At 35.4% G+C, this 24,448-nt stretch overlaps 2 long non-coding RNA genes across 2 annotated transcripts in view; one reads left to right on the forward strand and one right to left on the reverse strand.

Annotated features, from left to right (window-relative positions):
* LOC131756230 (uncharacterized) overlaps positions 1-5,186 on the forward strand; it is a 105,032-nt gene extending 99,846 nt beyond the window's left edge. The window contains exon 3 of the long non-coding RNA XR_010840189.1: positions 4,472-5,186. This is a non-coding gene — a long non-coding RNA (uncharacterized lncRNA). The remainder of the gene's footprint in view (positions 1-4,471) is intronic.
* The window catches only part of LOC136794026 (uncharacterized), a 456,411-nt gene that overhangs the window by 59,012 nt on the left and 372,951 nt on the right, over positions 1-24,448 (reverse strand). The window lies entirely within an intron of this gene.

A 24,448-nucleotide genomic window follows, 5' to 3' on the forward strand; every position in this document is an offset into this window, starting at 1 on the left:
GAGTAAATTACGCTTTCCCTTTTGAAAAATGAAAGAAAAAATCAGACACACTTTGTTATTGTTACTATTCCCTGTCTAGGCATAAATTCAGGATACCAGATGAGCATCTATGATCTGACAAGAAAGTAGCAATTTGGCGGCCTTAAGCCTGTCTGTATGTCCTGTCAGTTAAAAAGTGCCCCGCACATTTTGCTCACTACTACAACCAGTTTATGGGTTAATGATGATCAAAGAAGGGCTTGTTCTGGGCTAGGAACAAACATAGAATCATAAAAGACCTGATTCTCATTTAAGACCCACCTTACAGATTTCAGGCTCCCCTCCTTTGCCCTGCCTTTTGTACCTAGCCCCACCTGTAAGGATGTCAGGTAAGAGCAGGGTTGAAAGAGTATGATTAGATATGTCAAAATTCATTTTGCCAGATGTTTTTCTTTTGTTAACAGGTGTCATTTCCCAGAGGAGTACAAAGTCTTGCAGTTCATTCACTTTGTTTCTCACTTATTTGAATAAAGTTGCTTGATGTAATAGTTAAATAATGCCGATGTGCTAGTCAATATCATTATAAAATATGACTCTACTTTAAATAAACCATAATTTTTCTACCTTCTCAGAAGTGACCAACAATAAAAGTGCATATTATACATCTGAAAACTGTGAAGGATTAGCTCTCATTGACTCCAACCAGACATAAAAAATCTGTTTTTATAGGCTAGAGCCCATGAGCTTCACTGGCCTACATCTAGCAGGGGCAAACTTCTAAAACTTTCAGGATGGGAGAAAATCACCCACATACATTTCAGAAAGTGTTACTACTTCCATTCTAATTTAAGGAGCAAACAGACCCCTGGATTTTGACAAATTCACCTCTGCAACATGTTACAAAAGGAGAAGAGAAAAAGGCATGGGATTCACATCTGACTCACATCTCACTGTGCAGTCCTGCCAACAGGAGAACAGATTCAGTGCCACAGGCGTGGCACATTACTGCTCTTTGTCCTCTCTCAAACACTGGCATCTAAAAGCATGCTCAATAGTCATCAGATTTCCCAGGTCAGTTTACAAAGAAAAAGAGAAAATGTTGCCACCAAAGCTTTGGATCTGGGTACTTGCTACAGCAGTGAATTTCTGAAGGTGACAGGTTACATAATGAGTTTGCAGTTAGGACTGCACCTGGCCCTGGAAGGTTGCCATGCCATGAACAGAGAATATCAGCTCACTTGCACTGGTGAACAACAGACCAGCGCTGCCTTTGCACACTCGATAAGCTGTTCTTGTTATTAGGGACACTGATTCAGCTGTTCCAGCTGTATATGCTATTGTTTGTTCTCTCTTATTTGCTCACCATATATAATGATTTCCTCAGATATGCAAGAGTACTTGGGCTTTGCTTTTATTTAGAAACTGTTTTTCTTTCGTACGTGAGTGATTGCCGAGCATTCAATTATAGCTGAATTTGAAATGGTTAGGATCCAATTCTAATTGATTTCATTGTAAATCAATAGAGTTTCTAATCAAGCAAGAGAGCTGTCTGAAGTTCAATGCTGAATGACTAGTTAAGTCCCTACCATTTTTACTTATGCATAAATCAGTAAGTGGTATTTTATTTCATTTTTGACGGGATCCTTTTGTGTCTGGAATTGAGGCATTTACAGCTATTTGTTGACATTAGAATGTGTATTATTTTGTAAACCTGTACATTCCAGGCCAGATAGAAGCACTTGAAATGCAAAAATGATAAACAAAAGAAGTACTCAGGAATATTTTTAAATCTAAGGAACATTTTTGTAGAGGAGGTGAACAAACCCAGCAGCTATTTGACATTAGAGGTTCAGACTGCCAGTTTATGGTGGGTAAGGGTAGTTAAGTGTTATTTTTTTTTTAATACATAATGTCATGATTACAGAGCATCACTGCACAGAGGGTGAGGCTTCAGAAGATAGCCAGACAAACCAGTTGTTAAGAGGGTGGCTGACTGGCTGCTTTGCTAAAGATAAATCTTTCCTCTTCCAAATATTCTGAAAAAAAAAAGTAGACTAATAGCGAGAAGTGTAGTGATTTGCACATGATCCAAGCCATTGAGTTATTCCTGCCTGTCCTCATTCTGGTTCTTGATTTGCAGGCCAGCTATGCTCTGCAGCTGGAGCAAATTATATCAGCAGAAGTGCTGATGTGACCACAAGTTGACAAAAGGACATGATTTCTAGTAGTGAAAAAGCAACTAGATTTTATGAAATTGTATCTAATAATGTTGTTTAACTCATGGATCCTGCATCTGACGCCTGCTTTTTATCCAGTCCTTTCAGCGGCCCTTTGTTAACAGTCACTCAGAAGAGGAAATAAAATGTAGCCATTGAAATAAAAATTGCTCTACTCTTTTTAATAGCTCAGCTGCAGGCTCTATTGTTTTATTTAATGGATTGTATAACTGAAGTCTCTCCTCCTGATGATTCCCATTTGGCTTCTGAGTCCCCAAACTCTGTCAGAATCTTGGGGGTTCCAGAAAGGAGGGGACCCTGGTGCTTTGCTTGTTCAGAATACAAGTGGGTAGTAAAAGTGATAAGATTCTTTAAAATATAATTCCTGCCCTGGACTCTACAGTACTATGTGCAAGAAGCAGTGATTTCTCATCAAAAGAAAGCAAGATTAGATAGACTGTCCCATGATTCAACAATTTTAGTTCAGGACACAGGAGAAGTTTGCTTGGCTGAAATACACAGAGGCAAATATGGTTGCTGGCACTAGAAAGGGGATAAAAAGGAAATAGAAGGACTAGAATAAACAAACTGTCTTCTTTCTTGTCAAAATCCCTGTGTTGTCCTCTAATTGAGAGATGTGTTCTCTGCCCTGGGAACCCTCCAGTGCATCTCTTTATCCTCTTGCCTGACTATCCACGGACAGTATATGGGAGTGTACCTGTGAATCATTTGCCTGTCATCCTGAAGGGTGTCATGTGAACATATTATATTTTGAATTATTTAATTTTTGTTTTTTAGAGCAGTTAAAATGTGTCTGGAATTTGCTGGAAGAACTACAGGTGATTTAAAAAATATATATGTTGCTTCTCCTTTTCCAAGATAAAATTGCACTCTGTGTATATTCAAAAGATCAAAGTTACAAAAAGTGCTTCCTACCTAAGAAAAGTGGTATAAAATACCAAAAAAAGGGGGGATTGACCCCCCCACTCCCTGCTTCATATTTATAAATATTTTAAACATGAATGAATTGCAGACTACCTGCAATTTACCTGACTAAAATAAACTGTTATGCTATGGTTCTTGGAGAATCCTGCAAAAAGCTTTTATGATTTATTTTTGTCCTGCTTTGATATGTTTCGTCAAAGCAGGTTCATTGTTTTAGGAAGAGGAGGAGAAAGATTTGTTAAATCATGAACTGCTAAGAAGCCTTTCAGCTGATGAAGATATACAATGTACAAAGCAGTTAAAACAAATCATATGGTATAACCTGTTAAGGGTGTAATTGAGATACATGTAATCATTAACCTTGGAACAGACTGGGAATCTGTTAATGAATCAAATCAATACCCTTTCCACTGATCCATAATAATTTGAAAGAAATGAAAAATTTACCAGTTACTGTATGTGAGGTTATCGTGGGCTGCAATTAGCTAGCCTCCAGGAGATTATGTTACCTAGTTACCAGAAGGTAAGCATAACTTCCCTAGATCTTCTGGAGAGGTTGTCATAAAGACAGGTGCCAGACGTGGAAATGGGTCAGGAAAAGATATTTGTCATGGCCAAAACCTGGGTCATCTTTCTGTCATTTCATTCTGTACATCCTTCTTATGACATTTCGTATAAAGCAATATGGACGTATTGCTTTGAAAAGGCATTACAATTGGATTTTGTCAGTTTAAAAAAAGTGATTATCTCTTTTTATCTTAGTACATGTCTAGATCTCACAAGAGATGGCAAAGAGGTCAAGGCAAAAACTCTGCATTTGGGAACAGAGTAACACATGAGCTTTCTGCTGCAGGCAAGAGACCTGTGTATGAAAATATTTCATGTTTGTACAACTCCCTCATCTTAACATTCCCAACATGGTCATTATCGCCACTGGAATTTTATAGAAGGATAGTGAAAAGAAATGAGTGTCTTGCCTCATTGAATATATACTGAACCCCCCAATTTTTACATCCCCATTTGGCAAGTAGCATATAGCACCCTGCAAAAGTGTGGAAAGAGCAAAATGATCCCAGGGCCTATGGCTTTTATATATATTGCTTTTATGTAAATCTTAGTTAGAAAAAAAACAATCTTGGTATGTGAAGTTCCATAGGAAGATCTCAATTTGGGGGAGATATAAAAAGAGATATTGCCATTCTCTAGGGAATCAGTAAATAAAACAGAATTTTAAAAATGCATGTAAAATGTATGCGTATGGAAATGTTAAGAGCCTTATTTTATAATGCCAAGGAGGGCACAAGATAAAAACTGTTGTCATTTGTTTCCAGGGAAAGCAGTCGGTGAGACCCAGGCACAGGAGGAGAGTTCGTTAGCTACCACATGTAAAGCTGAGAGCAGATGGCGCCGTTGATACAGAACGCAGGAATGTGCGTGTTTATGCGGGTGCGTTTCTGTGCGTGTGCGTGTGGAAACCAGCAAGGAGTTTGACACTGATGTACTCCATCAAGTCCAGTTATAAAGAACAAGTAGATAGAACAACATTCTGTGCATCTGGCAGCCTAACTAGCTCTGTCAATCTGTGGATACTGCTGACATTGTACTATAAGCTTCTATTCCATCTGTGTTGTTTATTTTGAGCTGGATTTACTGCACACTATGTGAATTGATGATGGCTAGAAGGTCCAAAAGATTCTGAGTCTGTTTAAAGTTCCAAGGTGTCAAGTTACACAGGATTGTGTCACGAACATTATGAAAGGGTAAGTGGAGAGGCAAACTGGTTTCAGTACTTGTTAGACGTCCAAGAAAAATTGCCGAAAATATAGATGAAGAAGGTTTATGAAAACATCTAAAGAGTACATATGAACTCCTGCAATCAAATGTTTCTTTTTCAAGTTGTATTGTGTCATTTTAAAAAATTCAAAATATGTACAAACAAATAGACAAGTCAAATCAGCTCTCCACTCTGAGGTTGTGACATGCATAGTATTCAGAACGTCCTGATCGGTACCATACTAAATTGCCAGAATAAAGGAATGGACTTGATGGGTGAGGGTTACACCTGTCTTCTTTCTGACTAGCTAGAACTGAGAAACAAGTATGTTTCTATACATTCACTATTAAGTTATTCAGTGAAATTATTTTCTTGCTTCAGCTTGTTTCTAATATGTAATGAGACATTTATAAATCTTTCTACTATACAGTTATGAAACAGGCTTTGCTACCTTCACCAAGAAATCACTGAATAGTTAAGAATACAATTTTTAATGAAAATTGTATACATGTATATGAGAAAAACAACACTCTGATGTAGATCATCTATATCAAGGCTTTTGTCTGTTTTAATTTTCAACATAACGTGCAGCTAAATGCTAGCCTGCATAATCCAGAACATTCCTATGAACACAGAGAAAAGGGATTTAATGATTCAGGTGTTATATAAGCATTTCTATATCTGATGTCATTCATTTCATGTGGTGAAATGTCTGCTTGTGTGGTGAGTAGCCCAGATTAGAATTTTCCTGCACCACAAATGATACAGACTAGACTATATGCAGTTTGGCTTATAATCATTGAGGGAAAAAAACCATTCTGCTTATGGTATACAAATTTCAATTTATGCTTTTAACCCCCATTCAGTTAGTGGTGAGTTAGGTTGAATTGTGTCATTGATTACAGATGTCTTTATATGTAGCTCTGTCCTTCTTTAAGGAACATTTTTAGTTACTCATTTGTCTCAGAGCTAGGACATCAAACAGAATCTGTGAAAGTAGTTCATTTGCTTGGTAATACTTAATATTCATTGTTCATAAGTATTTATTCATATTCACAATATATGCTAGGTAATGTGAAATACACAAGCTAATATACTATATGATCCCTATCCTCAAGAAATGTAATATCTAGTTGATGAGTTAAGATATTCTTATAAAAATTTGAATAGCAATACATATATTAAATATCAATTTAAAAAGACAAGAATGGCACAAAGTAGACTAAAATTAAGTTGGAAGCATTCCTATAGCCTTCTGTCTGCCAGATCCTAGACTGGAGGCTTCCTCTCCATTAGATATCTCACCTAACTCCTCAACGACTCTGTGAGATGTCCTCTTTCTTCCCCTAGATGACACAGGCTGGGAAAATGAATGTAACATGTCTAGATCACATAGCCACCAAGTGACTGAACAATGCTTTACTGCAATTCACCTCTACAAACACATACTGAACATCTGTTCTATACCAGGCATAGTTCTTGGCACTGGAATAAGTAAAATGTAAAAGCTGTTTCAAGAAGTATACAGGCTTGTAAGGAATAAAATGTAAAATGTTTCATGTGAGCACAGTGCAGCAGTGCTGAAACAGATATATGCATAGGGAATGATAAGAACAGAGGAGAGTGCAACTAGCTCAGAAAGCTGATGGAGCTTGACAGAGAAGGAAAAGGTACTGGCTTCCCAGACAGGCACAGGCATGAGCAAAGGTATACCGGTACGAACAAAAGGGGTAGCAAGAAATGTAATGTTTGTAGCAAACCCTGGTAATTCATGTAGGCCACTGAGGGAAGCACATTGAATATTATGCATTCATAACAGGACATAATAGGAAGTAATCCCAGTGGGCTGAGGTAGTGAGGAAAGGCTTGAGTGAGATTGGTCTTCAGTTGACTCATAAAATTTGGGTAGATTTTGAATAGAAAGATAAAGAAATAATTGGATATTGTAGATAAAAGGGACCGACAAATATGTGGAGATAAAAATGTATTAAACCAATATGGCAGATTGAGGGATAAACGGGCCAATATGGTAGATCTGCTCACTTTCCATTTCGGCCATTTTGCCATGTACAAACTTGGAACTCATTATTATCTAGAACTAGTCCATCTCTAAAATCTTAAATTCCTTTCTCTGACAACAACTTCTTAGCCTTTCAGTTCTCATTCAGACATCCCCATTCTCCACACTGATCATGACCTTTAATTCCTTAACCCTCAAAATTGTGTGTCTCTATGATTCCCAATCTAATTCCCGACTAATTTAGATTCCCTGGCCTACCACTCTCTTTTTACCTCAAATTCCTTGCCAAATTTTCCGTTTATATTGCACCTTCCCGGGAAAACAAAACAAAACAAAACAAAAACCCTGAAGATTGGATCCATTTTTCCTTAGTTCCCTACCTCTCTTTCCCATTATTCCAAGAAATCGTTATTATCTCTATTCTCCTTTATGTTAGCTAACTTTTTACCCTCAGTTTATTATCTCTTCACAAAGAAAACAGAAGCTATCATCCAAGCAAGCAAGCAAAGGGACATCCGTACCCACTGCTTCTAACTCTTCCATCACACATGTAGATGTGTTATTCCTTCTGCATGAGGCCAATGCTTTCATCTGTGCTCTGGATTCTCCTTCTCCCTCTTCTATCTCAGGCTTTCAAGGACCATAGTTCCTTGAAAACCCTGTGTTTCTCCCCCCCCATCCCGATTTCCACATTTTTATTGGTTCTTTCTCAAAAATATTGTCTCAATATACCTGTCTCTCTCTATTTTTAAAAAACAACCCAATACCCTTGTCTTCAAGTCACTCTTTACCTACTGTCCTATTTTTCCCTTTCATAGGGAAACTTCTTAAAAAAGTGTCCTAGAGCCAGTGTTTCCCCCTTGTCTCACTTTCTGTGCATTCCCCAACCCATTACAATCTGGAAACCACCCCCAAGAATTTCCTGAAACTGTTGTTACAGGCCTTGTTTCTAAATCCCTAATGGGTACTCTTACCTTATTTTACTTGTAGAACTTGGTATTGCTGACTAATTTCTCCTCTTTGAACATGATTTCCTTGGTTTAATGATACCACACTCTGTCATTTTCTTTGTCTTTCTTTCTCTTTCATTGCCATTACCCTAAACATCAGTCTTCAGGGTTGTCTCTTAGGCCCTTGACTCTTACTCTATACCTTCTTCTGAGGAGCATCATTTATAGCTTTAATTACCATCAATATGCATATAGCTTCGTTTACCACCTCCATGTGAAAGAATCCAATCCAAGGAATAAATCCTTTAATATATAGTACTGAGCTCAGTCAGTCCTATATATTAAACTAATTACTCAACTCCTCTCCTTGGATGTTCCACAGCCATCTGAAGGCTACATGTCCAAAACTGAATGCACCATCTCCTTCCTTCATTCTTCTAGCCATACTTCTGAAATATTTCTCAAATACATGAACTTCTGTTTTTCTTTTCTAAAAACATTATTCTCATCCTGATTAAGGTAAACCAAGGGACTCAATATTTAAGACATCTATAATTCAGTAAGGAAGTTATACTTCAAATGGCTGGAGGAAACAGAATTAAATGGAGCTGACAGTATAGCTCTCTTAATTAAATTGAAACAGTCGAACGAACCACAGCTAAAATGCTGAATTTCAAAGGCCTAACCATTAAAAACAAGTATTTTAAGTAAGTTAAGGACAAAAAGCATATCATCTTTATATTTATATTCCTAGCTCAAGCACTGTGATTTACAGCAGAGTTGCTGGTCAATTAATACTTATTTAATGAATTAAATAGGTTTGTTCTTAAACCTATTTATTTAATGAATTAATAGGTTTGTTCTTAAATACTACAGAAAAGCAAGAAATGTTACAAAGTTCTCACCAATTCATTCATTCATTCTCTTATAACTTATTCTATACACCGAATGGCTGATGAAATAAGAATGTCAAAACTGTTTCTACTTGTGTCTGATGGAATTACACATTTCCTTAGAACATAATAATAAAAAGAATATCAGGCATTAAAATGACTAGCCATGTTAGCTTTGTATAAAAACGAAGTTCTATTCTATAGCCTTACTTTGCAAAACCAGCCACTATTCAAAATGTTTTTGACTGGCTCAACCTAGCTTATTGCTGTGAGTGGAAAACTAGTGTTTTACACATCCTGCTAATGAAGAAAGTTGATGCTTCTTTAGCCACAACAAACTTCATCTTCTTTTTCCTCAGTAAAGTCATTTCCTCCCTGAGCAGTGATACAGACTAACATGCTGTAGAAATTGGTAAGTCCAGTTCGTCTTTCAGTAGTACTCTGGACTCAAAGCAAACAGAAATGAAATTTTACTGTGGTCCTGTCCTCCTTTTATGATGAAATACACAAATACAAGAAAAAGTATAAAAAAGGTAAGTGCACAATTTAATGAATTATAATAAAGCAAACTTCTGTGTAACCATCAACAGGTTACAAAATAGAACTTTGCCGACAGCCTGCCAATTATAACTCCCACTCAAAGAAATCATTGTCCAGACATTTACAATAATAATTTTCTTGCTTATCTTTATAGCTTTACCACCTAAAACTATATCACTAAATAATATAATTCAGTTTTGCCTGTTGTGAACTTTATATAAAGGGACTCACATAGTATATATTTCTTTGGTGTGACTTCCTTCACTTAATGTTAGACTTTTAATTAAGATTGCCATAATGCTAAATATCTTTAGTTCATTTGTTTTATGTGCTGTCAAATAATCCATTGTATGAATACACCTTAATTTACTTTTCCATTCTATTGGTGATGAACATTTTGATTAGTTACAGTGTTTGGTTATTATGAATAAGGATGCTATGGCATTTGTGCATATCTATCCTAGTACATCTAAGCATGCCTTTTTGTAGGGTATATAATTAGAAGTGAATCTGGGTCTGAAAAAATATATATATATCCTTAAATTTACTACAATGAAAAACAATGAAAATGAATATTTCATTAGTTGTACTAGTTTAACTGGTTTAAAAAAAATAATTTCTTAAATTCTGAGGGTAGATTCCATCTATTATTACATATTTCACATGGAAACAAGTAAACAGTCTGACAAAAAATTTCAAAAAAAATGTAAAATAAAGTATTAAATGCCTAAAAGAGATGAACAAATACTGGTACCTTTTCCTGATGAAAATACATATTTATTTCTTATAAAATGGTGAAAATGCATCAACCACACTTATCTGAATTCTTAAGCAACAGTGCAGACAGAAATAGATAGATTCTGTGGATATTCAAAAGTAGAATACAATGCTTAGATTTTCATTTTATGGAATTCACATTTCTCTCATAATATAAACGAAGTTTGAAAATCTTGCTCAACATCAATTACACAACCATTGTATGGGTTTATTAAAGAACTTGCTCTTAAAATATAACTTCTACTTTTATATTTATAAAATTTCAACCATGAGAAGCAGCTTTATACTGAAAACAGTAAATCAAATCAGTACTCTCTTTGACCTGGGAACTACTGACTGGGTCTCCAGAAATGAAAGAAAAAAAAAAAATTCCCATGCTTTGATTTACTATGAAACAAAATCCCTTTTCTTAAGTTATGTCAGAATTTTTGGAACCAGTATATTTTTTAAAGAATTTTTAGAAAGTATGTGTCATGATACTAAAGATGCCACTGAGAACAAGGTGGATTTTGTCTCTGCTGTCACACAGCTTAGCATCTAAAGGTAAATGCAGAAGAGTAAAGAAGCTGAGAAATTATGGCAGAGTAAAAAGGCACATTAAAAAGGACACTTGAGCAAGTAAGCCCTCAAGGATGAAAAAGGCATGATGGAGAGGAAAGGATGAGATGAATTCTAAGATGAGGAACAAAAGCCCAGAAATGAGAAAGGAACTATAGGAGGATCAGAAAAATATCATAGGTTCTTTGAAGTCAAGCAGACATAGGATGAAATCTCAAGTTCACCAATTAATAACTGTGTGACTTTGGTTAAGTCACTTACCCTTTCTTCTTCTCACTATAAAATGGAGATAATAATCAATAAGATTTTTGCAAGGATCAGCTAAGATAATGTTTATAAAGCACACATTAAAAATTCCTCCACAGGGCTTCCCTGGTGGCACAGTGGTTGAAAGTCCGCCTGCCAATGCAGGGGACATGGGTTCATGCCCCTGTCCGGGAAGATCCCACATGCCGCGGAGCGGCTGGGCCCGTGAGCCATGGCTGCTGAGCCTGCGCATCCGGAGCCTGTGCTCTGCAACAGGAGAGGCCACGACAGTGAGAGGCCCCTGTACCAAAAAAAAAAAAAAAAAAAAAAAATTCCTCCACAAAGGTAAGTAGTAACTTTTATAGCAGAATCAAATGTTGTGGAGTTGGGTAGGGGTTCATGTAAGGCAGGACAATGGAGAGAGAAGCAGTCATCAAAAGCATTTAGGCCATATTAAATAACCCAGTCCAGATGCTGAGAACAATGGGGAATGACCCCCAAAGATCTGCATTTCAGAAAGGATGCTCAGGTTGTAGTAGAAATGGTTGGAAGGGCAAAAGAGGCAGGAAAACAAGTGAGGACCTGACTGAGGTTAGTGGCAATAGAAATGACAGGAATTGGGTGTTTTTTAAAGATATTTAAATACAGGATGTCCATTTCTTGCAGCATGGAAGACGAAAACTAAAACTCTTCCTCTATATTCCTAAATAATAATTGTGTGTGTTTCTATCTGTATTTTTTCTTTAATAAATCAGTTATTTTTCAAGTAAGAAAAGGAAAGGCAAATGCTATGGTGCCAGAAATGGAGCATGAGCCTGAATCCAGGGAAGTTAATAAGCACTGAGGGTAATTGCTGCCCTGGGTGTATCTACTGATCTTGAGTAGCCTAGAGCTAGGTTTTTATGCCTGGAACATATGAGGGACAAGAGGCAAAGCCTTGCTCTATACCTACTCCTCACCAACTTCTGCATGGAGCCTGGATTCATAAAGACCTAGTTTAAGAAAAGGATGATCCAGAAAACAATGCTATGCAATGTTAATATCAGACAAGTAGTTTTTAAGGCAAAAATCCTATTGCTAGAAATGAAGATGGTAACAATATAATGATAAATGTTTCAATTCATCAGAAATATACAATAATTTTTAGCTTATAAAACACCTAATATAGCTTCAAAATATACAAAGTGAAAATTTGACATCAAAATGAGATACTTCATCACAGTCCTCTTAAAAATTATTAGGTCAAGATAAAATAATCAATAATGGTCTAAAAGATTTTAACAATATGATTAACCTAGATTTTGTTTGACAAATAAAATATGTGTAAAGCACATGTAAAGAACTGTGTACCCAACTTTTCTGGTATACTTAAGTTTTTTCAAGCACACATTGAACATGTTGTTTCATAAAAAAGTCTTTAAAAATTCCAAAGAATCAATACACACAGACCAAAATTGCTTAATACTAAATTACTTACCATCTAAATTGCTAAAATTTAGATATATTTAGAAATCAACAAAACCAAAAATATGCTAAAAAAATCTAAAGTCATATATGACATAAACAACTCATAGGTCAAAGCAGATTTCATAACAGACATTAGAAAATATTTAGACCTGACCAATAATAAGAAATATTTCAAATCTTGTGGGATGCAAAAAAATTCTCAAAAGGAAATTATAGTATTAATATATATCTCAGAATAAAGGTTGAAAATTAATTAGTAATCAAACTTAAGAAGTTAGCAAAAAGGATAAAAAATGGTAAAGTGCGAATTCCCTGGCAGGCCAGTGGTTAAGACTTCATGCTTTCACTGCCAAGAGCGTGAATTCAATCCCTAGTTGGGGAACTAAGATTTCACAAGCCGTGCGGCACCCCCCACACCACCCACTCCAAAAAAAGGTAAAGTATATAAAAGACATAGAAGTAAGGATATAATAAAGATCAGAAATTAATAAAATAGAAAAATAAAGCTACAGTGTCAGCAAAGCTAAAAGTTGAATTGTGGGGGAAACAATGACAAACTATTGGCAAGTTATCACTGCTTCCATTCACTTTACACTAGATGTTCTGAGTTCTCCGTAAAACATAAATAAATAAATAAAAGTCTCACATATTGGAAAGGAAGAAATAGCAAATGACATTATTTGTAAGATAAATGCAAAAGATGATTATTAAAATTAATTAGAGTTTAGCAAGTTAACATATATAAAGTATACCATATTCAAGAACATGGAGATTCAGTATAGTAAAGTTGTCAATTATTTGCAAATACCTTCAACACAAATCTAATCAAAACCTCAACAGGATTTTTCATAGATTATGGCAATTAAAAAAAAAAAAATATATATATATATATAGGAAAGAGAAAAATATGGTCAGAACATTCTTGAAGCAAAGGGAAGTGAATTTACTCTACTGGATATCCAGACTTATGATAAAGCCATAGCATTTAAGAGTGTGATTTTTGCCTCAAGGATAGAAAATATACAAACAAAAGAGAGCCAAGAAATAGACCCACCAATGTATAGCAACACGATCTAAAGCAGGGAAACTGACACATTGTGCAATCAATGGTAACTGAGTTTCCAACTATTTAAAAAAAAAAAAAAGAATTTGTCTTTTATATCACACCATATACAAAAATCAATTCTACATCAGTTAAAACTTAAAAGCTGAATATTTTAAATTTTTATGAGAAATTGTAGGATATTTTTATGACTTTGGGGAAGTGAATGGATTTCTTATATAAGAAAAAAAATCACTTAGTATAAAAAGTAATCATGATTTTATTTACATTAAAATTGAGAACTTCTGTTGATCAAAGGAAAGAAAAGTTTTCTGTTGATTACAAATAAATACAAAAAAGCCACAAACTGGGAGAATAACATTTGCACACCTATAACTGAAAAATGTCATCCACATACAGTATAAAGAACTTCACTATAAAATTCACTAAGAAATAGCAAACAACATAGAAAAATGCACAAAAATACATACACATAAATTTTACAGAAGGGAAAACAAATGGCCAAAAATAAACTAAAATATATCCACCTACATTAAATTTCAGAAAAATGAAAATTGAACCACAGTGAAATACTATTTTATACCCACCATATTGACAAAAATAAATATCTTTAAAAATCAAGTGTTGGTCAGGATACAGAGCAACTGGAACTCTTAAACACTCCAAGAGGGAGTTTAAATTTTTATCTGTACACCGAAAAATAATTTGACCTTAACTATTAAGCTTGGAAATTTGCATGTATTACAATCCAGAAATTCTACTTCTTTTAATAAGAAGTAGACTGGACTTTTAAATAATGGACTTTTAAGATTCCTGTTCATGACATGTGAATTGAAGATAATAGTAAAAGAAAAATTAAGACACAAATGACTATTGTTAGGCAAATGTATAAATAAACTGTTATATATTTATAAAATGTATCCTATACAAGTTCCAAGTTAACTATCCCTACGTGCAACAATATGGATAAATCTCAAGGAATAGTGTCAAGTGAAAAAATCAGGTTGTTGAAGAAAGCCTATGTTAGCATACCGTTTTTATAGCATTCAAAACCAGACAAATATAACCATTATTTTGTTGGAGGATACATATGAAGAAGAACATGGCAATGAGTAATACAAAATTTGGAATAGTAATTAGATCTGGGGGAATGAGGAGGAAGTGAGATGTTCTACAAAGCAAGCACCAAGTGGAATTCAACAGAAAGTAACAGTAACTTATATTTCTTAATTTGAGTGATGGGTTCATGGATCTTAATTCTAAATATTGGGAAGTTGAATCACTAGCATATGTTAAGTTGTAAATGGTGAGGAAGAAGAAAGAGCAAAGGAGTCCCACATTGGTGAATTGAGCCATTGAGTGGGTGATGCTGCTATTTTAATGAGAGGAAGAAGAGGATCAGGCAAGAATGGGTGGAAGCAAGTGAGTGGGGAGAATGGTGATGAATAAGGTTTGAACTGTCCAGATTCAAATATCTGCAATAATCTTAGTAAAATATTGGGGAGTCAATTGTGATGTAGGATTAAAGATGGAAAGAGAACTCTGGGCTTTAGTTAGATAGTTCTAGGAATCTTTGGTGTATAGATTGTCTTTATGGACTTGGAATGGATGAAATAACCTGGGGTGGGTGGGTGTGGAGGCTGAGTAATATCGGAGAAGTGAGGGGCTGCTATACCCCTTTACAGATGTTATAAGTTGGAAGTCCTAGGGAGTCTCATCTCAGGAGGTAAAGGATTAATCAATGGACTGAAACTCGAACTGAAACTTATGCGCAGCAATTTATACAAGTCCTTCTTTGAGTCCCAGAATATACAGGCAAATGATGCAGAGAGAGATGACCACAGTGCCAGAGTCTTTACAATTCCTAGTTTCAGAGTGGCTGCAAGAAAACACCGAATAAAGTTCTCTCTCCTTGATGTGGCCTTCTGACAAGTAGTAATCTCTCCATACGTTTATTAAGACCAGAGCCTAGAGAATTTCAAAATGCTCCACTCTCATTCTTCTGCTTGCCTTAAAGAAGCAGTCACGTTGTGAAGTACCTATGGAGAGGCCCAGGTGGCACGAAGTACAGACAGCCTGTAGGACCTGCAGGCCTCAGTCATACAGCCTCAAAGAAATGAATTCTGCCTAAACCTGAATGAGTTTGGAAGTGGATTCCCCCCCAGTCAACCTTCCAGATTAGAACCCAGCCCTGCTGACATCTTGATAGAAGCCATATGAGACTCAGACCAGAAGAGCAAGCTTAGGCGAGCCCAAACTCCTCTCCCACAGAAACTGTGAGATGATACATATGTGTTTAAGGTGCCAAGTTTGTGGTAGCTTGTTATGCATCAGTAGAAAACAAATACAATATTGTGTGTGCACTCTGTGTGTGTGTGTTTGTGTGTTATATTCATCAAGATCTATGTGGAAGGTAGGGAAAGATAAAATATGTCAGATATATTTTTATAGGGACATTTTTCCTGAAAGTTTAGTGGTTAGGAGGAACCATCTCTCTCCCTCTAAAATTGTATATATAAAAGTAAGAAGCCCTCATTTAGGTAAGGTGATTGAGTCAGAAACATCAGTTTCTGGATGGGCAAAGGAAGAGTACTAGAACTTTGCTTGCACATTGTACCACTTATTCTCTGAGAGTTATATTTGTTCGTTTTGGATTTTTGCCCCTAACTTCTGTCTCTCTTCTAAGATACATATTTGTAGTAGTTTGTAAGAGCCAACAGCCAATGGCAGTGCACTCCTGGTTGAAACCTAACTTACAGTGAGTAACATTTCTCTCAGTTTAAAATGCTGTAAAGTCCAAATACGGCTGCTTACATAAGCAGAATTAACTCACTTTTTCTGTACCCGTGACATTGATTGATCGCTTTTTTTTTTTTTTTTCCCCCGGTACGCGGGCCTCTCACTGTTGTGGCCTCTCCCGTTGCGGAGCACAGACTCCGGACGCGCAGGCTCAGCGGCCATGGCTCACGGGCCCAGCCGCTTCGCGGCATGTGGGATCTTCCCAGAGCGGGGCATGAACCCGTGTCCCCTGCATCAGCAGGCGGACTCTCAACCACTGCGCCACCAGGGAAGCCCCTGATTGATCCCTTTTATAAATTGATTCAAATTAACAACTAAATAAGAAAACCTTGGGAATAATGGCAAAGTACATTGACAAACAAAAGTATTTGATAATATTACAAATTCTTTAATATTAAATTGTATTTAATATTAATAATAAGGAACTATTCATATCAGGCACAAAAAAACCTATAATCTGGATCTCACTAAACCTTAGTAAAAAGAAATTCTCTGAATGAAATATTGGACCTCTTAAATGCCTTTCTTTTTTATGTGTCTTTCATTGATGCTATAAAGAACTCACTGAAGGTCAGCAATTCTTTCTGAGGTCTCCACAGTAACTGTGATCTTAGCCATATCTTTGATTTAGAACATCAAAATGTCATAATTGATATCAAACTCATGAACACTAGATCAGGGCACTGGTGTCATATTTGGTGCAACCTGAAAGCTGCTTACTTGTTTGTTCCTGTGTGTTCTTATTGTTCCTGGCTCTGTTTTTCTGTTTTACTTCTTCCTTCTCTTAGGGGATGAAACTTGGAAATCTTAAAATAATGACAATGGAAAACTTTATCTAGAGTCGGAAATACACCAGAACAGCTGGAGAAGGAGCTGATGTTACTTTACTCAAGAGGAAACCTCCAGGGCTGATCTTACAAGGCAGGAGCAGCTTTTTGTTTGAACCATTAGATGAGATTCATATAAATATTAAGAGTGTGTGATGTGATCCTGGAAAGAAATTTTAGTCAGAGAGGTTAAGTTAGATGAATAGAAAGAAAAGAGAATGACAACATCCATTGGAAAAACAGAAGAAAGAACAACCACAGAAATGAATGTAAAATGTTTATATTAGGAAATGAAGTTGAGAACTGCCCTAACAGTATAACAGGTGTGGGAAACATCAGACCTTGAAGGGAGCAGAATCCCTTTGAACTACTTATACTTGTGACCTCAAAGGCTGGTAAAATTGGGAGACAGCCTCAGCTTTAACACAGCTGCTCTTTGGCATTATTAATGGCACAAGAATGGATCTGGGAATTGGTAAAATAGTAACAGCCAACCAACAGTTAAAAAATAGAATGAAGTCTCCAAGTCATGAAGCCTATCCATCAACTGTACAAGAAAGGTACATTCTTGCTGGAAATGAAGAGAAGGCAAGAATCCTCAACCTACATCAATCTCAATAACTCTGTCTTTATTTCATTTTGATTTTAACCCAGCCTAGTCTGTGTCTGTAGCTTATGGTTTGAATCCACTTTGGGAATCAGCTCAGTTCTCCCTGAACTCTCCCCCCACAGCTACCCAAGGGGACCACCCTGGCAAGATAAGGAAAAAGGTAGGATGAGCCTGTTAATGGTTCAAGCACTGAAAACAATCTTTCTCCCCATTTGTTTGTTATTTAGAATTATATCATAGGAATATTGGACCCTAAGGAAAAAAGTGAGAAGAGTGTGAGGTTTTTCCAATGGTAACAGCTCACTGAGTAGTTTATCCTTCAAAAAAAAAAATAATGGGCTACTTCAGGACTCAGGAAAATTATCCTGGAGACCAGTGCATCTCAAGCCTTAATGTTTATAATAATCAGGTGGGGAGCTTGTTAGACCAAAGGCTTGTCATCTGTGCCCAGAGTCTCTTGACAGAGATCTTCAGTGATGATTTTTTTCCTTATCCACCCATACCAGTCAAACCCTTAGTGTGAGGCTTGGCTAGAGAAAATTAGGTCTGTGGGAAATTCTGTATCTCTCACTTTTTCCAAACACAACTCAGTAGATACTAAAAAGGCAATGTTGTTATGGATCAGTGCATTGGCCTTTTTAACATCTCTATTTAAATCAAAACCTTTCATAGGATTGCTTTAGCATCTTTCCGATAGATGCTAAAGATTAGAAAACTCTGATAAGATTGCTTAGCTTCATGTTCCTTTAAGTGCTTTCCTAGCAGGAGAGTAAGCTGGTTTTCTTCAAAAATTCCCCATGTTTCTGAGGAAACAAAAAGGGGTGCTGATACTTATTGGGCACCTACCATTTGCCAGGCATAGTACTAGTCCCTTATTTAAATAGTCTTATTTAATCCTTACAATAGCCCTTATGAAATAGCACTCTTCTCATCCTCATTTTATAAATGATGGAACTAAGTACAGAGAAATTGAGTCACTTAATAAAATTACATGGCTCAAAAGCAAATAAACTAAGAATCTTATTTCTTACTATTTTGCTACATAATTTGTCCCATTTTCTGAATTGCTTTAAATTACAAATTACCCCAGGGTCATTATAGTTATACTTCCAACATCTTTTCTATCTTAAAAGGTAGGAAATCTCCCAATTTATATTAAATAATCATTCTATCTGTTCCTAATCTCAGAGCCTGGAGAAATCAGTATTGCCTTTCTTGTTCTTTTTTTTTTTTTTCTCTTATTGTTCATTGCTAATCTAGACAAATTAAAGTACAAATGAAAATTTCTCTGTTTGCCATAAGAGCAGGTCAACACGTCATTATTCCATGCTTAATGAGGGTTATCACTACACTCCCTGATCTATTTAAAATATCTTTTACGAATAAAGAATAAGAGAACTTTCTAAGACACCATTTCATATGTTAAAGCCAAATTTGTTCTATTTAAAGAAAAAAATGCTTTCAAATGCTCCATAAAAATCTAGCATCTTTAGACATAAGACAGTTATGAAGGAGACCTGTATGTTTCTCTTTCTCTTGAAAAGGTCAGGAATTTTCAGCCACATTATAAACTAACAAAGCCTTCCAAGAAGACTGATACTGACATTTTTTATATTTTCAGCTGTCTCCAGTTTGTTAATCTAGTCATGCATTCAGCAAAACTTTAAAGAATACTTTGGTGAACAAACTGATTAAATGTTATCCCCACTTTCATGAAATCCAAAGGCATGAGTGATCATCACTCATTTCTTCTAAGTTTCTAAATTAAATGTAGTGATTAAAAGCTAAATCAATCTTATGAAAAATTTTAACTTTAATAGAAATGTTAATATGGCCAATGCACTGATGCATAATAATATTACCTTTTTAGCATCATAAATTTATATGTTAACTGTGTGATTAAATCACAAAACTAAATTTTTCCTGGCATTTTTCTTTTCTTTGGTGGTAGAGTTTCAAGTTTCACATAATAGTAATAATATTAAATCCAATAACATTCACAGGAGGAACAACCTGTTAGACATTTTGAATAGTGCAATTTCTACACTTACTAATTAGAATAAATCTTTAGAAACTGAGGTAAATATAATTATATTGCTTATTTTTAGGTATCTTTAAGTATATACATTGTTTTTAACCATCTACTTCAAAGCTAACTATCTTCTATCCAAACTCTTTTGATTTGTCTCTTTGTCTCAAATAGACCCTCCGTAACACACCGCTATCTTCCATTCGTGCAAAGAAAAAATTATCATTCTAGTGACCATTAGTCAGAGTGTCAACTCTCTTGGATAAAGACCTTATAAAGAATGCATTTGACAAAAGAGCCAAGAATATACGATGGGGAAAGAATAGTCTCTTCAGTAAATGGTGTTGGGAAAACTGGTCAGCAGATGCAAAAGAATGAAACTGGACCACTGTCCTACACCACACATAAAAATCAATTCAAAATGGTTTAAAGACTTGAACACAAGATCTGAAACCATACAACTCCTAGAAGAAAACATAAATCCTTAACATCAGTCTTGGCAATGATCTTTTGGCTTTGACACCAAAGCAAAGGCAACAAATGCAAATATAAACAAGTGGGACTATATCATACTAAAAAGCTTCTATACAGCAAGGGAAACCATTGACAAAATGAAAAGGTAATCTACCAAATGGGAGAAAATATTTGCAAGTCATATATCTGATAAGGGATTACTATCCAAAATACATAAAAATTCATACAACTTAACAGAAAACAAACAAACAAACAAATGAACAATCTGATTAAAAAATGGGCAGTGTATCTTAAAAGGAATTTTCCCAGAGAAGACATACAAATGGCTAACAAGTACATGAAAAAGTGCTCAACATCACAATCATCAGAGAAATTTACCTCAAAACCACAGTGAGGTTATCACCTCACACCTGTCAGAATGGCTATAATCAAAAAGACAAGAAATAACAAATACTGGTAAGAATGTAGAGAAAAAGGAACTCTTGTTCATCATTGGTGGAAATGTAAATTGGTGAAGCCACTATGGAAATAGCATGGAGTTTCCTCAAAAGTTTGAAAATAGAGCTACCATATGATCCAGCAATTCCACTTCTGAGTATTCATCCAAAGAAAATAAAATCACAAACTTTAAAAGATACCCCCGTGTTCATCGCAGTATCGTTTGTAATAGTCAAGACATGGTAACAGCCTAAGTGTCCTTCAGTGGTTGAATGGATAAAGAAAATGTGGTGTCTGTGTACAGTCCTACCTCCAAGATATTGCAAGTTCTGTTCCAGACCACTGCAGTAAAGCAAATATCACAGTAAAGTCATATGTATTTTTTTTGTTTCCTAGTGCATATAAAAGTTATGTTTATATGGATCAGTGGAACAGAATAGAAAGCCCAGAAATAAACCCACACACCTATGGTCAATTAATCTTTGACAAAGGAGACAAGAATATACAATGGGAAAAAAGTCTCTTCAGCAAGTGGTGTTGGGAAAGTTGGACAGCTGCATGTAAATCAATGAATTTAGAACACACCCTCACACCATACACAAAAATAAACTCAAAATGACTTAAAGACTTAAATATAAAACATGACACCATAAACCTCCTAGAAGAGAACATAGGCAAAACATTCTCTGACATAAATCTTACCAATGTTTTCTTAGGTCAGTCTCCCAAGGCAAAAGAAATAAAAGCGAAAATAAACAAATGGGGCCTAATCAAACTTACAAGTTTTTGCACAGCAAAGGAAACCATAAACAAAATGAAAAGAAAACCTATGGAATGGGAGAAAATATTTGCAAATGATGAGACCGACAAATGGCTTAATTTCCAAAATATACAGACAGCTCATACAACTCGACAACAAAAAAACAAATAACCCATTTGAAAAAAGGTAGAAGACCTGAGTATACATTTCTCCAAAGAAGACATACAGATGGCCAAGAGGCACATGAAAAGATCCTCCATATTGCTAATTACTAGAGAAATGCCAATCAAAACTACAATGAGGTACCACCTCACACTGGTCAAAATGGCCATCATGAAAAAGTCTACAAATAGCAAATGCTGAGAGGGTGTGGAGAAAAGAGAGCCCTACAACACCATTGGTGGGAATGTAAATTGGTGCAGCGACTACAGAAAGCAGTATGGAGGCTCTTTAAAAAACTAAAAATAGAGTTGCCATATGATCCAGCAAACCCAGTCATATATCCAGACAAAACTGTAATTCAAAAAGATACATGCACCCCTATGTTCATAGCAGCAGCACTATTTACAATGGCCCAAACATGGAAACAACCCAGGTGCCCATCAACTGGATGATTGGTTTAAGAAGACATGGTATATATACCTACAATGGACTATTACTCAGCCATAAAAAAGAATGAAATAATGCCATTTGCAGCAACACAGATGGACTTAGAGATTATCGTACTAAGTAAGTCAGAAAAAGAATGGCAAATACCATATGATATCACTTATACATGGAATCTAAAATATGACAGAAATGAACTTGTCTGAAACAAGAAACAGACTCACAGGCATAGAGAACAGACATGTGGTTGCCAATGGGGAGAGGGGTTTAGGAGAGATGAAGTGGGAATTTGGGGTTAGCAGGTGCAAACTGATATATATAGAATGGATAACTAACAAGGTCCTAATTTATAGCACAGGAAACTATATTCAATATTCTGTGATAAACCATAATGGAAAAGAATATAAAAAAGAATGTATATATGTATAACTGAATCACTTTGCTCTACAGCAGAAATTAACACAACATTGTAAATCAACTACACTTAAAAAAATTTTTTTTTTAATCATTATGCTGTATACCTTAAACTTATACTATGTGCTATATGTCAATTATATATCAATAAAACTGGAAGAAGAAACAATCAAAAGAAGTTATGTTTACAATATATTGTAGTCTGTTAAGTATGCAATAGCATTATGTCTAAAAATGTACATACTTTAATTTAAAAATACTTTATTGTTAAAAAAGGCTAACCATCATCTCAGCGAGTTGTAACTTTTTTTCCTGGTGGAGGGTTTGAAATATTTTGAGAATTACCGAAATGTGACACAGAGACACGAAGTGAGCAAATGCTATTGGAGAAATAGATTGGCTCAACAATCAAGCTGACAGGTATGCCTTGCAATGGAATACTATTTGGTCATAAAAAGAAGGAAATCCTGCCACTTGTGATGTGGATGGGCCTCAAGGGCATATGCTAAATGAAATAAATCACACAGAGAAAGACAAATACTATATGATCTCACTTATATGTGGAATCTGAAAAAAAATATCAAACTCAGATACAAAGATCAGATTGGTGATTGCTAGAGACAAGGGTTGAAGGTAGTCAAAAGTTTCAAACTTCTAGTTGTAAAATAAATAAGTCCTGATGATGTAATATACAGCATTGTGACTATAGTTAAAAATGCAGTATTGTATGTTTGAAAATTGGTAAAAGAGTAAATCTTAAATGTTCTCACCACAAGAAGAAAAAATTGTAACTGTGGTGATGGATTTTAAGTAAACATTGTGGTAATCAGTTCAAAATATACACATATATCAAATCATTATGCTGTACACCTAAAACGAATACAATGTTATATGTCAATTATAACTAAAAAAAAATGCATTTAAGTTTGTTTGTAATGACTCTCCTAAACAGAATATACAGAATAAAGTAGGGGCAGGTAAATTAATAGTAGAACATTTCTATAAGTGCATTAAATATTATAGATATGTGAAAAATGAAATTTGATAAATATGTCCATTAAAATACTTATTAGGATTATAGGGTTTAAATGAGAACAAATAAAGATTCTCTGGTTCTCTCAGACAAGATGAGAATCATTCATTTCCTTAAACCAGCTAGAGCAATGAAAAGAAAAAGAAACTGAAACTGAACATTTTTGTAACTATAGAATTGACCCCATTCTCCGTAACATTATACTAATTTCTATCATCTGGCTTAATACAAGGGGCTTTGTATACACTGAAAGTGATGGAGCATCCTTGTTACTTATTACCTGTGAAGTAGGGATCCATTTTACTCTGCCCGTGTTTTCAAAGAGGGAAGCAAATTTCTGCTCTACTTCCCTAGAAATGAAAAGTCTGAGAAGGATACTTTCAATTTCTCTCCTTCCTCTTTTTCTCCCTTCTTCTCTGAAAGTGGAGTGACTTACCTGAGAGGTAAGTTTGTGACAAAAAGCTAAATGTACTTGACTTAGGCCCCGGTGGCCTTTTTCAGAGCCAAACTGTCTGCCTGGTGCATGAATTCTTTTCTGCTCTCTGCACTATGGTTAAGCTCGTGAGAACAGCTGTATCCCTGTCGGGGCATCTGTTCTTATCCAATCAAATCTGATTAATTTAGCTAACTCATTTGGTCACAGATCAAAAGTCATTCTCTCTGATAAACTTTACTAGTAGTAAAGTTAATATTTTGAGCTTCATTTGCCAGTTTTTGTTTATATAAAAACTCAGAATAAAGAGACAAATATGGGTCTGTCATTTATTGGACCCCTAAAACTCTTCAACTATTTAAATAAACAACTTGTTTGCATTAGAAAAGTCTATTTCTTTATAGAGGAATTCTGAACAGTTTTTAGGCAACTTCAAGCATAAAATTCAGTAAGTGGCCTGGGCTTAAGAAAAGGATGATAGAACTGTCCTTCCATATAAATGTGAGTTTAGCATAAATGTCAAGAATATATAATGACCATAGATAAAATACAGAGAATAAGAAATTAGAGTTTTTAATATTATTTTCAGTAAGTTAT

This window comes from Kogia breviceps, chromosome 4 (assembly GCF_026419965.1).
Source record: "Kogia breviceps isolate mKogBre1 chromosome 4, mKogBre1 haplotype 1, whole genome shotgun sequence".
Classification (NCBI taxonomy): Eukaryota; Metazoa; Chordata; class Mammalia; order Artiodactyla; family Physeteridae; genus Kogia; species Kogia breviceps.